The 12,555-nt window shown below is 39.5% G+C and overlaps 1 pseudogene; it reads left to right on the plus strand.

Annotated features, from left to right (window-relative positions):
* Nucleotides 1-1,756: 1,756 nt before the first annotated feature.
* Nucleotides 1,757-1,874, plus strand: LOC112469596 (annotated as a pseudogene).
* The last annotated feature ends 10,681 nt before the right edge of the window (nt 1,875-12,555 follow it).

Below are 12,555 nucleotides of genomic sequence, written 5' to 3' on the forward strand. Positions count from 1 at the left end.
GAAAAGGAAAGGGGTACAGCTGAAGTCTGCTGTCAAGGAGGAAAAGGGAGCACATGGAGAGTGGAGAAAGGATGCCTCGACCCCCTCCGCTGTAAGCACTTTCTATACTTAGGTTTCCTTTAGAGATAAGGGGATCTTTCAAAGAATACTCCAGCCAAGTACCCTCTTTTCTTTTGCCTGAGGAACAAGGCTGGCTTCATGGACATGTGGCCAGTGCTATTGAACAGAAAGACCCTGTACTCAGAAGGATCCTGCACTCGGGAGTTAAGGCACTGTAATTGCAGTCTTAAAATTCTTAATAATTTTATCTTTGAATCTATGTTCTGTAAGTAAAGTCTCATAGAACAGTGGAGCAGGCCCTAAGGGCCTAGAGACTAGACTTACACAGTCCTACCCGCTGTGGCCTCCCTGGATGGGTTCTCGCATCCATTCCCCTTCTTGTCCTTACCCTGCAACTGCTGATGCTGATTCTGCACTCTGTCTTCGGCAGGGGCCTGGGGGCCAGTGCAGGAGGGTCTGTGACAGGCACATGCACCCTGTGGAGTGGAGCATGGTGGTGGCCATGCTTGCCCCAGACTGACACTAGCACAGTGCTCCTGGTGGGCAGTGGGCTTCAGCAGTCTTGAGAGGGGCGAGCTTCTTGCCCATTCAGGTACTGAGCACGTCCCAGCTCTGAATTTTGAAGATACCTGGGCGTAGCATGTTTGCTGTGGGCTGGGGTGGGTTGCGGGAAGGGATGAGGGAATCTATCAAGCACAGGAGAGCAGCTTCCCCAGGCACCTGTGAGGGGCCATGCCCTCAAGAGCTTTCTCCAGGCTCTGTGCCCAGGGAATCCTCACTTCTGCCTTCCACCTTTTCCTGGCTCATGTTTGCCAGATGGAGATACCCTCCTCCTGAGATGAGCCACAGGATTCCAATGGCATAATTTCAGTGATCCGAAATACAAGTTAAATACTCTGACAGTTTCATTTAAAACTGGCATTGGGTAATATAAAGATGAAGGGTAAAATTCATGCTAAAATTTTGTCTTTAATTTTCTTTACTTAGAATGACATTAAATAACAAAAAACACCATGAGAAGTAGAATATATATGCATTTGACTACTCAAGCTACCTTTTAAATGTGGAATCATACACTATTTGTCTTTGTTTTTTGACTATTTGTCCTTTTGTTTGGCTTTATGTGTACCTTTAAGGGCACATTTTTCCTGCTTCTTGACCTAGAGGACCCACATTTTCTTTTGCACTGAGCCCCACAGATTATGTAACCTGCCCTGCTGAGGAAAGCTCTTCTATCGGCCCTTCTCTTTTCGCTGTCACAGCGTGTGACTTGTGTTTTAGGCACATACTATCTTCTCCTTTTAGATTATGGGTTCCCTTAGGATGATTGGGAACTTCAACTTCCTGGTAACTCCAGGAGGCCTTGCAGAGCAGCAGGTCACCACTAGCTGTTCCCTCGTGCTCTAAACTCCCCTGGTTTGAGAGGTACAGAGAATCTTCAATTCTCCATGCAGAAGTTTCATTTCCTTCCAGGGTACCGCTAAAATTGAAGGAAATAAAATCATGCTGAGAGTAAAGAATTGCTCAAGATTCAGGATAATTGAATGAATAGTTAAAATAAAAAGTATCTGGCAAAAATTTTTCATTTCACTTCCTGCATTCGAGTGAAAGAAAATGGGATTCCTGAGCTAATGTCAATCCCAAATTTCTCTTGTTTGCCTCATTCTGCACAGGAGGCATCCAAAAGGTTTCCACAATCTATGGCCATGCCACCTGAACAAGCCCGATCCCGTCTGATCTTGGAAGCTAAGCAGGGTCGGGTCTGGTTGGTACTTGGATGGGAGACCACCTAGGAAGACCAGGTGCTGTAGGCGTAAAAGAAATAGAAAATAAGGGATTGTAAACTGACAAGGTCCTTGCAATCTGTGAAGTCAACTAAGGGTTGACTTCAACTAAGCCTTGCCTTAAAAAAAAAAAAGCAGTCTCCACAGACTGCGCTAATCTCTCCAAAGCCCTGGCTCAGATGAGAGCCTGAGAAGGGTATGTGCAAAACAGTTCTAATCTGGGCTACAGACTCAGTCATGGTGCCCTCCAGACAAATTCCGCATTTTCTGTGGAAAACAGCAAAGATGTAAAATCTCTGCTGCCGCTAGCGGATGGCCTTATTTTCGTAAATAAGAAACTTCTGCTCTAAGCCAGTAACAGGGCTTTTTAAGCATCCTGAGAGTGCAACAGGTCCAGGTTGGGAGCAGCGCTTATGTTCACCAGATCTTTCACCCACAGAAAACTCATTGGACAAGCTTTTCCCCACTACCTTTTCTAACATCCTAAAATTGCTTAATGTTCTTTTAAACAGAAACTCAGGAACAATAGAAAAATGAACCACTTTTTTCTGCAAAGGTGGTCTACACTATTGTGAAGCTGGTGAAATCTTGTAGATGTTTCGAAGTCAAAAAGAAAGGGACTAGTTAATGAATGAAAGGCACTATTAGTGAGTCTTAAGGTCAGCCACCAGCAGGAAGCACTGTGTAGGTTCAGGAAGCAATCCACAGCCACACACTACCTGCTTCACCACCTCCTTCTGGAATAAAGCAACCGACAGTGCCTGGGCAGGGGCAGTCTTTTCTCTAACCTTGAAGAAAATCACTTCATGCTGGGAGAAAACAAAGTGAGCGACAGGAAGAGAAGGGCCCTGACTGCCTCTTCAGGTCACCGGGATGACATTATGAAGGAAATAAATGCCCACACCAAACCTGGAGACTAGTTTTGTCTCCTTGCCAAATCTGACAAACACTTGTAGCTCTATAACCAAAGAAATACTTCTGAGGGCCTCTCAGATTCAGTCCTGAGATGCCAGCTGCAATCCTCATGACTATAAAGTACTGAGGACTAAATATCATTGTCACACATGCGCTTACAGGGCAAATCTCTGCCAGGTCTAGAGTCCTAAGCCCTAGTCACTTACTCCTAGCAACATTCAATCCTATGAAGCCCAGTCCTGATGGATGAACAGGTTGCTGGCCGTATTTGGCATTTTGCATTTCACTCTACAGTCTCAGGGGAAAATCTGTAGGGCCACTTTCCTCCATCCCTACAGGGAAAATCACTTGCTTATGCAGAGGCAGAGCCAGTCTAGGGACCCAGTATCAACCTTGACCAGAGGCAACAGGGTGCAAATAGCTCCTATCCCATAGACAGCAACTCTTGGGGTAAACGCCTTTTGCTGCCTTGCCTGTGGATCCAAACTCTGATCTAGTTCACAAGGATTGAATCCACCTTGGTTACCTGTCCATGATCCCAGAGGAAAGCACACATCTTCTTTGACCCAGCAATTATACTCCTAATGTCTCCTAAGAATATACTCACATGTGGAGAAATAATGTCACGAACACTCATTGCACAATAGCAAAAGTTTGAAAACAACCTAACAGAGGACTGCTTAAATTATGGGAGAGTCCTGCTGCCTCTGGCTCCTCTAAGCCTCAGCACTATTAGAAGATTCTGGGTGGATTGCTTTGGGGAGTTCTGGGATGGAGTGGTCACTCGATGTGGTAGGCTGAATAATGGCCCCCCAAATATGTCCATTTCTTAATCCTCAGAATCTGTGAATGTTATTTTTTATGGCTAAAGGGACTTTGCAGATGTAATTAAGGATCTTGAGATAGGGTGACTACCCTGGATTATCTGGGTGCACCTGCTGTGGTCCTTATATGAGGGATGCAGGAAGAAACAGTCAGAGCAGAAGGTGCTGTGGTGACAGGAGCAGACAGTGCCATGGTGTGCCTTGAAGACGGAGGAAGGGGTTATAAACCAAGGAATACAGGTGGCCACCAGAAGCTGGAAAACACAAAAAAATGCATTTTCCTCTCAGAGCTTCCAGAAAGAACCAGCCCTGTTGACACCTTGATTTTAATCCAGTAAAACTAATTTCTGACTTCTGACCTCTAGAAGTGTAATAGAATGAATTTGTCATTTAAAACCACAAGTTTGTGGAAATTTGTTACAACACAAACAGGAAACTAACACACAGCATATCCTAGCTTTGAGAGCTCAATGCCCCTGGACACACCTAGTCTGGCCCAGGGACCAAGAGGGCTTCTGAAGGAAGTGCCCGCTGAAGGGGAATCCTCATCCCTGTCCTGGTTCTCCATGTCCCTATCCATTCATTAGCATTGGAGTTTGACCTCCTTCAGGAGCAAGGTATCTACCAAGAAGTCATACCATAGAGGTCCAGGCCCCTAGGAAATGGCAACCAGAATCTTCTACTCAGAGATTAGTTCATGAAAAGGCACCGAAAGGCTTCCATCCACACTGGCAGCTCTCACAAGGGCATCTGTATCAAGCGGCCCACTGGCATTTCACCTTCTGCAAAGATTTCCTCAGGCTCCTGTTCTTTCTGGCCCCTGAGTTGAGATTTCTGGAGCACACAGATGGCTCTGGCTGGATGGTCGTCGTCTCTTTGCAAGTTGAGTCACAAGGGCCCTTCCTGGCAGGAGGGAGGACACCCTAACAGGGAGGACTTTGAGGATGAGCAGGTAGTGACTTCCTCCTGCAGATGCACTTTCCCCCTTGCCAGTCTGGGAGGACGGATACCTGGTAGCAGCTGGCAGTGGGGAAGGCACACGAGCTCCCCCGCCAACTCTTCCCCTCGGGCTCTATTTTGATCATGCTGTGTATCTGCTCTCCTCTCTTTCACGTTAGAGATGAAGATAACAGGATCCACCCTGTTAATTTCTGAGTGGAGAATTATTGATTTTGAAAATAAAAATATAAATGACACTGTATATTAATAGTAATGGGTACATAAGTCTTATTTTTAAAAAAGGAGGAAAAAAAGGCCCAAGAAAAACAAACAAATAAAATGCTCTAATTTTGGAAGAACAGAATAAGAAAAATCATTTTTATTTCCACTGTGTATTTCAGTGTGATATTTCACATTCTGTAGTGTTAATTATAGATAACTTTTTATTTAAGGCAAGAGAGTAGTGAGTAGAGCTGAGGGAAAATAGAGAAATGCAAAACCACAGCAACAGATTATCCTATAATATTTTCACATTCTGGACCTTGTGATGACACTACTACCAGTATGTATCCTTCTGCTGCCATCTATTCTATTGCAAGTATGTATGCTTGCCATAGTCTGTGGGTAGAATAAGACACACACATTCTCTGATTAGCCCCGGTGACCATCAGCCAAATGAAGTGTGCCCGTCCGAGATGGTGTGCTAGTAAATACAAAGAGGTGACCTGCCTTCTAATTCCCACTTCTCTCAGGGTAGTCTGTAGCCATTGTAACTTAGCTACCGTCTATCATGTCCAATCACCTGGAGGGAGAGAGTCGATGCTTGCCCATCTCCTCCAACCCTCTATCATTCTTAAGACCATACTAATTTTGGTGAAGAGAGAAGGAAGGAGGGAAAGCAAGTAGCTCACTGGCAGAATGTTCAGGATCTCCTATATCTCCCTCTCCAAATTCATAGCAGCCTTGAATGAAAAGGAGAATAGCTACTTTTTAAAATATTAGGTTCAAAATGCTCTTCTAACACAATTTCACCATTCTAAAAACAAAAGATCTCAACCCTAGGACATGTTAAAATAAATTACTGAAAAGGAAAACAAAGTTTAATTAAATGATTAAAACATAAATTATGGATATAGAAAAACTTTCAGGGTGATAGAAATGTTCTAAAACTGGAGTGTGGTGATGGTTACTTAACTCTTTAAATCCACTAAAATTAATTGAATTGCATACTTTCAATAGGTGAATGTTATGGTTTGTAAATTTACTTCAATCAAGCTGCTAAAAAAACAGAAAACTAACCTTTAAAAAAATTATGGTTCATCCAGACAATGGAATACTATGCAGCCTTTAAAAAGAATGATGCAGTCCTATATGCATTAATATGAAACACTCTCTAAAAAATATTAAGTAAGAAAGCAAGGAGCAGAACAGTATGCATAATATGCTACAATTTCTTATAAAACATTTAAAAGATTACATATGTTTGCATAGACCATTTCTTAAAACAATACATAATAATAATAATAATGTTGGTTGCCTCTGGGGAATAGGCTGGAAACTGGAGGTGAAAGGGAGAGTTTTCACTGAATACCTTTTTGTGCCTTTTGAATTTTGTATTTTGAGCTTTTTATTATCTATTTAAAAATAAAATTGTTTTCAAGAAAGATTTCCAATGACATTACTGAGGCCCTGTACCTCAAACAAACAGCACTTTGTTAAAATATTTTCTATGTTTGGTCATCAAATTTGAGCTATAGGCTGGCCAGTACAAACTGAGTGTAAGAAAATAGCCTGAATTTAGGTTTCAACATTAGATTTAAATGTCAAAGTATGATTGGCTTTTAGCAATGTAGTCTTCAGACTGGTGTACTACTTACCTAGGCTATTCATCCCTGAATATCCAGCCATTCTCAATGTCAGAACTGCACTCAGCTGCCCTCATAAATAGAAAGGGCCCACTGGTCACTTTTCCAGGACAGCCTGAGTTAATGGACATGCACAGGCACCTTGCCCCTGTTTAGATCCACAATAGAAGTGCTGTGCATACCTTGGCTTGACAAGGAAGGACCCAATTTCTTTCCAGTTTCCTTGGCAACTTACAGGCTGACAAGACAATGTCAGCCCCTTTATCTGCAATAATCAGTGTGTGCTACTATAGAGAAGTTATTAAAAAAAAAAAAAAAAAAACCCTGCCTGGAAAGAGTAAAAAAAAACCTGTTGTTTTTAACTAACGCTCTAACTCTCTTTATCTAGCTTTCTTCTTCTTTCATCCTTATTGGGTATCAGAAGAACATGAGGAGGGAATAAGGATCACTGTCTTATACTATATGTTCTTTGAGTAAAGACCCACTCATTCAGAGGAAAAAGAGCCTGAAACTAGGAAGTTAGTCCTTAGTCAGCCTAATGTGCACAACCACTAGGAAAATTTTTCAAGTTTTCCTAAACAACACTTCAATCAGTAGCACACCAAAAGAGAATTACAGACTAGTTTTAACTACATAGCAATGAGAATGTATGTTCTTCAACTTCGTGTAAAAATACAGATGATCCTCATAAATATAATGCTGAGCCAAAGAAGCTAGACACAAAAGAGTACAGGCAAAACTATTCTCGCCGTTTGAAGTCAAGTGGAAACTCTTGATGAGGAGGTGGAATTAGGGATGAGAAGAGAGCTAGAGGGGCGTTGACAGGACCAGAGTCATGGGCACCAAGTCCTGCACTTAGAAAGACCCACTTAGAAAGAGCCTGTAATTGTTTACTGCTCTGCTGTCACCATCTTAAAGTTCTTAGTAAAATCTGAACTTGGCATTTTCATTTCTCACTAGGCCTTATAAATTAGGTCTCAGTGTTGGTAATGTTGTTTCTCAGTCTGGGTCTTGAATTTGTGAATATTCACCAAGCTGTACATATTTTTTTATACATGTTTTGATACATTTGATACATTTTTTTATACATGTTTTGATACCTTTGCTTTTCTGTATGTGTATTATACTTCGATACTAAGTTTAAAAAACTGAATTATAGACTATATTTAAAGTAACTCAATGAAACACTACTTAGAGAATGCAGCCAAAGTTATATTCACAATAAAATGCATGGCCTTAAACACTTTGATTGCCGAATAAGAAAAAACAAAAGTCCATTAACAAAGCCAACAATGCAGGAAATTAGAAGGGAAAAAAGTCACAGCAAAGCAAAATCTACAGAAAGTGAATGAAAGGAAGAAATTAATAAAGATAAAAGCAAAATGAATTATTTCAAAATGGAAAAAACAATATAATTAATAAATAAATCTAAAATCTAGTTCTTTTGGGGTAGGAAGAAGCAAACAATAAAACTGATAAACCTCTAACATAATAAAAAGGAAAGACAATACATAGTTAAATTAAGAATGAGAAAAAGTTTATAACCATCGGTACAGGGAAATGATGGGAAACACAAGGGAATATTTTGCCCAATCTGATGCTAATACAATTTAAAATCTGACTCGAGGAAATATAAATTACCAATAATGACTCAAAAAAAATAGGCAATCTAAACAGATAAATAATCATGGATAAAGCTGTCAAAAGCTATACCTCAAAAAAAAAAATGCTGAACCTAGATACATTAATGAGCAAGTTCTTTCAAACTTTCCGGGAATCAATATTTCTTATACTATCAAAGCTATTCCAAAGCATAGAAAAAGAGGTAAATATCCCAGCATTTCACAAAGCCAAAGTCTTATAAAAATTATACAACATAAATACTATGAACTAGTTCCATTTATAAATATAGATGCAAAATACCTAAACAAAATAATGAACATAATTTTGCAGTATATTTTAAAAACAACTCGACTAAGCACATTTATTTTAGGAAGGATATAGTGGTATAATATAAGAAAACCCATTATCGAATTCATCATATAAATAAATAAAAAGAGAAAAAGCAAATTAAGAGAAATACCAATTTGACAGAATTTAATAGTCACTCAGAAATATCTTAATAAAAGAAAAAGAATACTTAATATAACAGTTATACTGTGCACTTGCACATATACACATCTTATCGACCAATATTATTCTTTTTATTATTATTATGGCGACATTGGTTAATGAAATCCAATGAGTTTCAAGTGTATAATTCAACAGTGTCATATATATTGCATTGTATGTTCATTGCTCATAGTTAGATTTCTTTGTCACCACATATTTGACTCCTTTTACCCCATCTACCTTTCCCCTCCCCCCACCTCTGGTAATCACTAGTCTACTATCCATATCCATGAGTCTCTGTCTGTTATGTTTGTTGTTTTTAGATTTATATCCACATATAAGTGATATCATATAGTTTTCAACTTTTTCTGTCTGGCTTATTTTGTTTAGCATGATTATCTCAAAATCCATCCATATTGTAGTAAATGGCAGTATTTCATCTCTTCTTATAGCTGAGTAATATTTCATTATATATATGTATCATATCTTTTTTATCCAATCATCTATTGTAGAACACTTCGGTTACCTCTATACCCTGGCCACTGTGAATAATGCTGCTAACAACCAATATTTTTCTTAATATACCCATTAAAGTCAAGACAAGGATGCTCACCATTTCACTTATTATTAGCCTCAGGTTCTAGTGAACTGAGCTAACCAGCCACTGAACACCTTTCTGATTATTTAATGTTGTTCTGGAAGTGTTAATGCAATTAGATAATACAACAAAATAAGGGTCATAAATACTAGGAGGAAGGAAAGAATTATTATCAAATACATGATTGTCTACATAGAAATCCAAAATAATCAAATGAAAAATGGTTAGAAACAGTGTAAGGGCACAGAACATGTTTTTGTGTGTATTTATTTTATGCCAGTCATTTTTCTGGTTTCCAACAATCAGTTGACAAACACACGGAGCCCTAGAAGTCAGCAGAGCTGGGTAGGGGGTGGCAGTAGGAGTGGGCATCAAACACTTAAAGCTTGGCTGCTTCAAAAATCACCTTGATGGAGGCAGGTGATTCCGTCAACAATGACAGAAGTGTGTGTGATCAATCCTATCCCCCAAACTGAGCTACTGGCTCAGTTAATATTCCGAAGCCAGTAATCAGGGATGAAGCCTTTTCTTCTGCACTTTGAAGTGAGCCTATAAAAGATATATGCATCCTTAGGTTCACTGCAGCATTATTTACAATAGCCAAGATATGGAAGATGTGGTACATATATACAATGGGATGTTACTCAGCCATGAAAAGGAATGAAATCTTACCAGTCATGACAAGATGGATGGACCTAGAAGTGAAGCAAGTGAGACAGAGAAAAGCAAATACCATATGATTTCACTTATATGTGGAGTCTAAAAAAACAAACAAACAAAACAGAAACAGACTCGTAGATGCAGAGAACAAACTGATGGCTGCTAGATGGAAGACATGAGGACTGGGTGAAAAAGATTAAGGGATTAAGAGGTACAAATTGGCAGTTACAATATAGTCACAGGGATGTAAAGTACAGCATAGGGAATATAGTCATAATATTGTAAGGTGAAGCCAATAGTTCTCAAACTTTGCTTGCAGGCATCAGAATCACCTGGAGGGTTTGTTAAAACATTGCTGGGCCCTATCCTTGGAATTCTGGTGCTGATGCTGCTGGTCAGGGGAACTGCATTGCCCCAAGCAACAGAATTTTAATGAATAAAGCAGTTAACTCTTTTATGCAAAAAAATAAATAAATAAATAATAATAATAATAATATTATAGGGTCAAGTATATGGCGACAGAAATTTAACTTTGGGTGGTGAACACACAATGCAATAACATATGATGTATTATTGAATTGTACACTTGAAACCTATATGATTTTATTAACCTATGTCACTCTGATAATTTTAATGAAAAAATAATAATATTGTAATAACTATATATGGTGTTAGGTGAATACTAGACCTATCGAAGGGATGGATCACTTTGTAAGTTGCATAAATGTCTAACCACTGTGCTGTACACCTGAAACTATCATAATACTGAATGTCGACTACAATCAAAAAATTTTTTATAAATTAAAAAAAAAAATGTGAGCCTATAATAAATCAGAGGGATCCTGGAAGCCCAATTTCTCACCAACACCTTACCAGACTGCAGTCAGAAGGCAAAGCTCCTTTTCTGAGATGGGCAGGAGGACTGCTCCAGATGAAGTATCCAGGCTACAAAAACAGAAGTGCAGACTCCTTTCCCAAGAGAAAAGCTAGAGAGGAAGGAGCTAGGGATGCCGGGAAGCCAGGGAAGGCAAGGAGGGCTCAGGCAACAGAAATGTGAGAGGAGAGATCCAACTACGTCAGAAAAGGCAAGGGAATGGGTCTTCAGGACTTGTGTTATAATTCTGTCTGCCCTATCCTGTTTTAGAGACAACAATAAGGCCCTCCTCCTGGCCGTCTCTTTAATTGGCACCTTCGTACGTACCTTGACCTGTTCTCCCATTCAATCCATACAACAACCCTTAGAAGTGAGGTTTTTTAACATTTTGGGGATATTTCTCCAAATGTCTTTCTGTGGTAAATATATGGAATCATACAGTTTTGCCACTTTTTTTTTCATTATATCTTAGGTGTCTTTTCATTTTCTACATATGGCTCTTTCATTATTTTGCGAACTGTGACTACTTAGTATTTAATGGACATATGAGTGGCTTCCAATCTTTGGTATTATAAACAAAAAGTTCCTAGAATACAGTTCCTCCAGATCTCCATTTGGCTGATTCTCTCGCTTCATTCACGTTCCTGATCAAATGCTGCCTTCTCTCAGAAAGGCTTTACTAGATCATACTATTTAAAATAGCACTTCCCTTCAATCTTCTACCACTTAAGCTCTTACCCTCCTCTTCCTTTTTTAACAGAACTTGTCACTACTTGATATTTTTCTGTACATTTATTTACTTAAGTATTGTCTGTCTCTACCAGAGGCCTCTTATGCTTCATGAAAGTAAGAACTTTTTGTTTCACTGCTTTGTTTCCAGTGCCCAGAGGGGTTCCAGACCCACAGGAGAATCTTATTAAGTATTTACTGAATGAATTTATACTGCGATAAATATTCTCTTACTTATTTTTGTAAATCCCTACAAACATTTCAGTAGAATTGCTAGGTCAAAGAGTATCAATATTTAAATTGTAACATAAATATTCAAAACAATCTTTTAAAATGGTACCCATTTACACCTACCCCCATATAAATAAGAATGCATTTCCCCATACTCTCTACACAGCATCAGTCTTTGTGATCTTTCCCCTTGATTTTAAAATTTAAAATACATGTAGGTTTAGTGGTAAAACAAAAAAAAATAACGATGCAAGTCTGACTCTCTCTGGGTCCCACATCACTCATTCACACCATACAAACTGTGTGTGTGCCTGCTGTCCAGAAGACTGTAGCATCATACTGGCCCACCATGTGGGTCCAGTGACCCTCCCTTCATCAAGTGTCTCAATTAGCTCTCACCCTGACCCTATCCCATTCTTGCTGGGGTAGAAAGAGCTAGTCTTTAAGCTAGTAGTAATACTAGCTCTATGATTGTGTGATGTAGGCATGTAATCTATCTGGGTTTCATTTTCTTCATCTGTAAAATGTGAATAAAAATACCTCTCTCTGAGAGTTCCTGTAAAGATTAGATAAACGTGTACAGCATCTTGCTCAGTGCCTATCATATAGCTGGCACTATACTTTTCCTAGCTCCCTCAAAAGCACCTCAGCTCTTTGTAATTCTTGGGACGCTTTTATTCTGACCTGTATAAAGGTAACGGGGAGTGGGTAGGACATGGATGGTGCTGGATCATAGTAGGCACGCAATTGATGACTGCCAAGTAAAGCCAATTTCTGCATTCAGGAACTAGTTCGGCTTCACTGGTATGTTTTTCTTTATACATGTTTACACCACCAATCGGCTGATCATATCACACACTACTGGGTAGTTTCTATCCAACTAGCTACTGGATGAGCTCATCTCTCAATCCTTCCTGTTTGAGCTGAAGAAGGCCTTTTACAGAACTTTAAAACTGACTCACCA

This window comes from Pteropus alecto, unplaced genomic scaffold (genome assembly GCF_000325575.1).
Source record: "Pteropus alecto unplaced genomic scaffold, ASM32557v1 scaffold461, whole genome shotgun sequence".
In the NCBI taxonomy this organism is placed as follows: domain Eukaryota; kingdom Metazoa; phylum Chordata; class Mammalia; order Chiroptera; family Pteropodidae; genus Pteropus; species Pteropus alecto.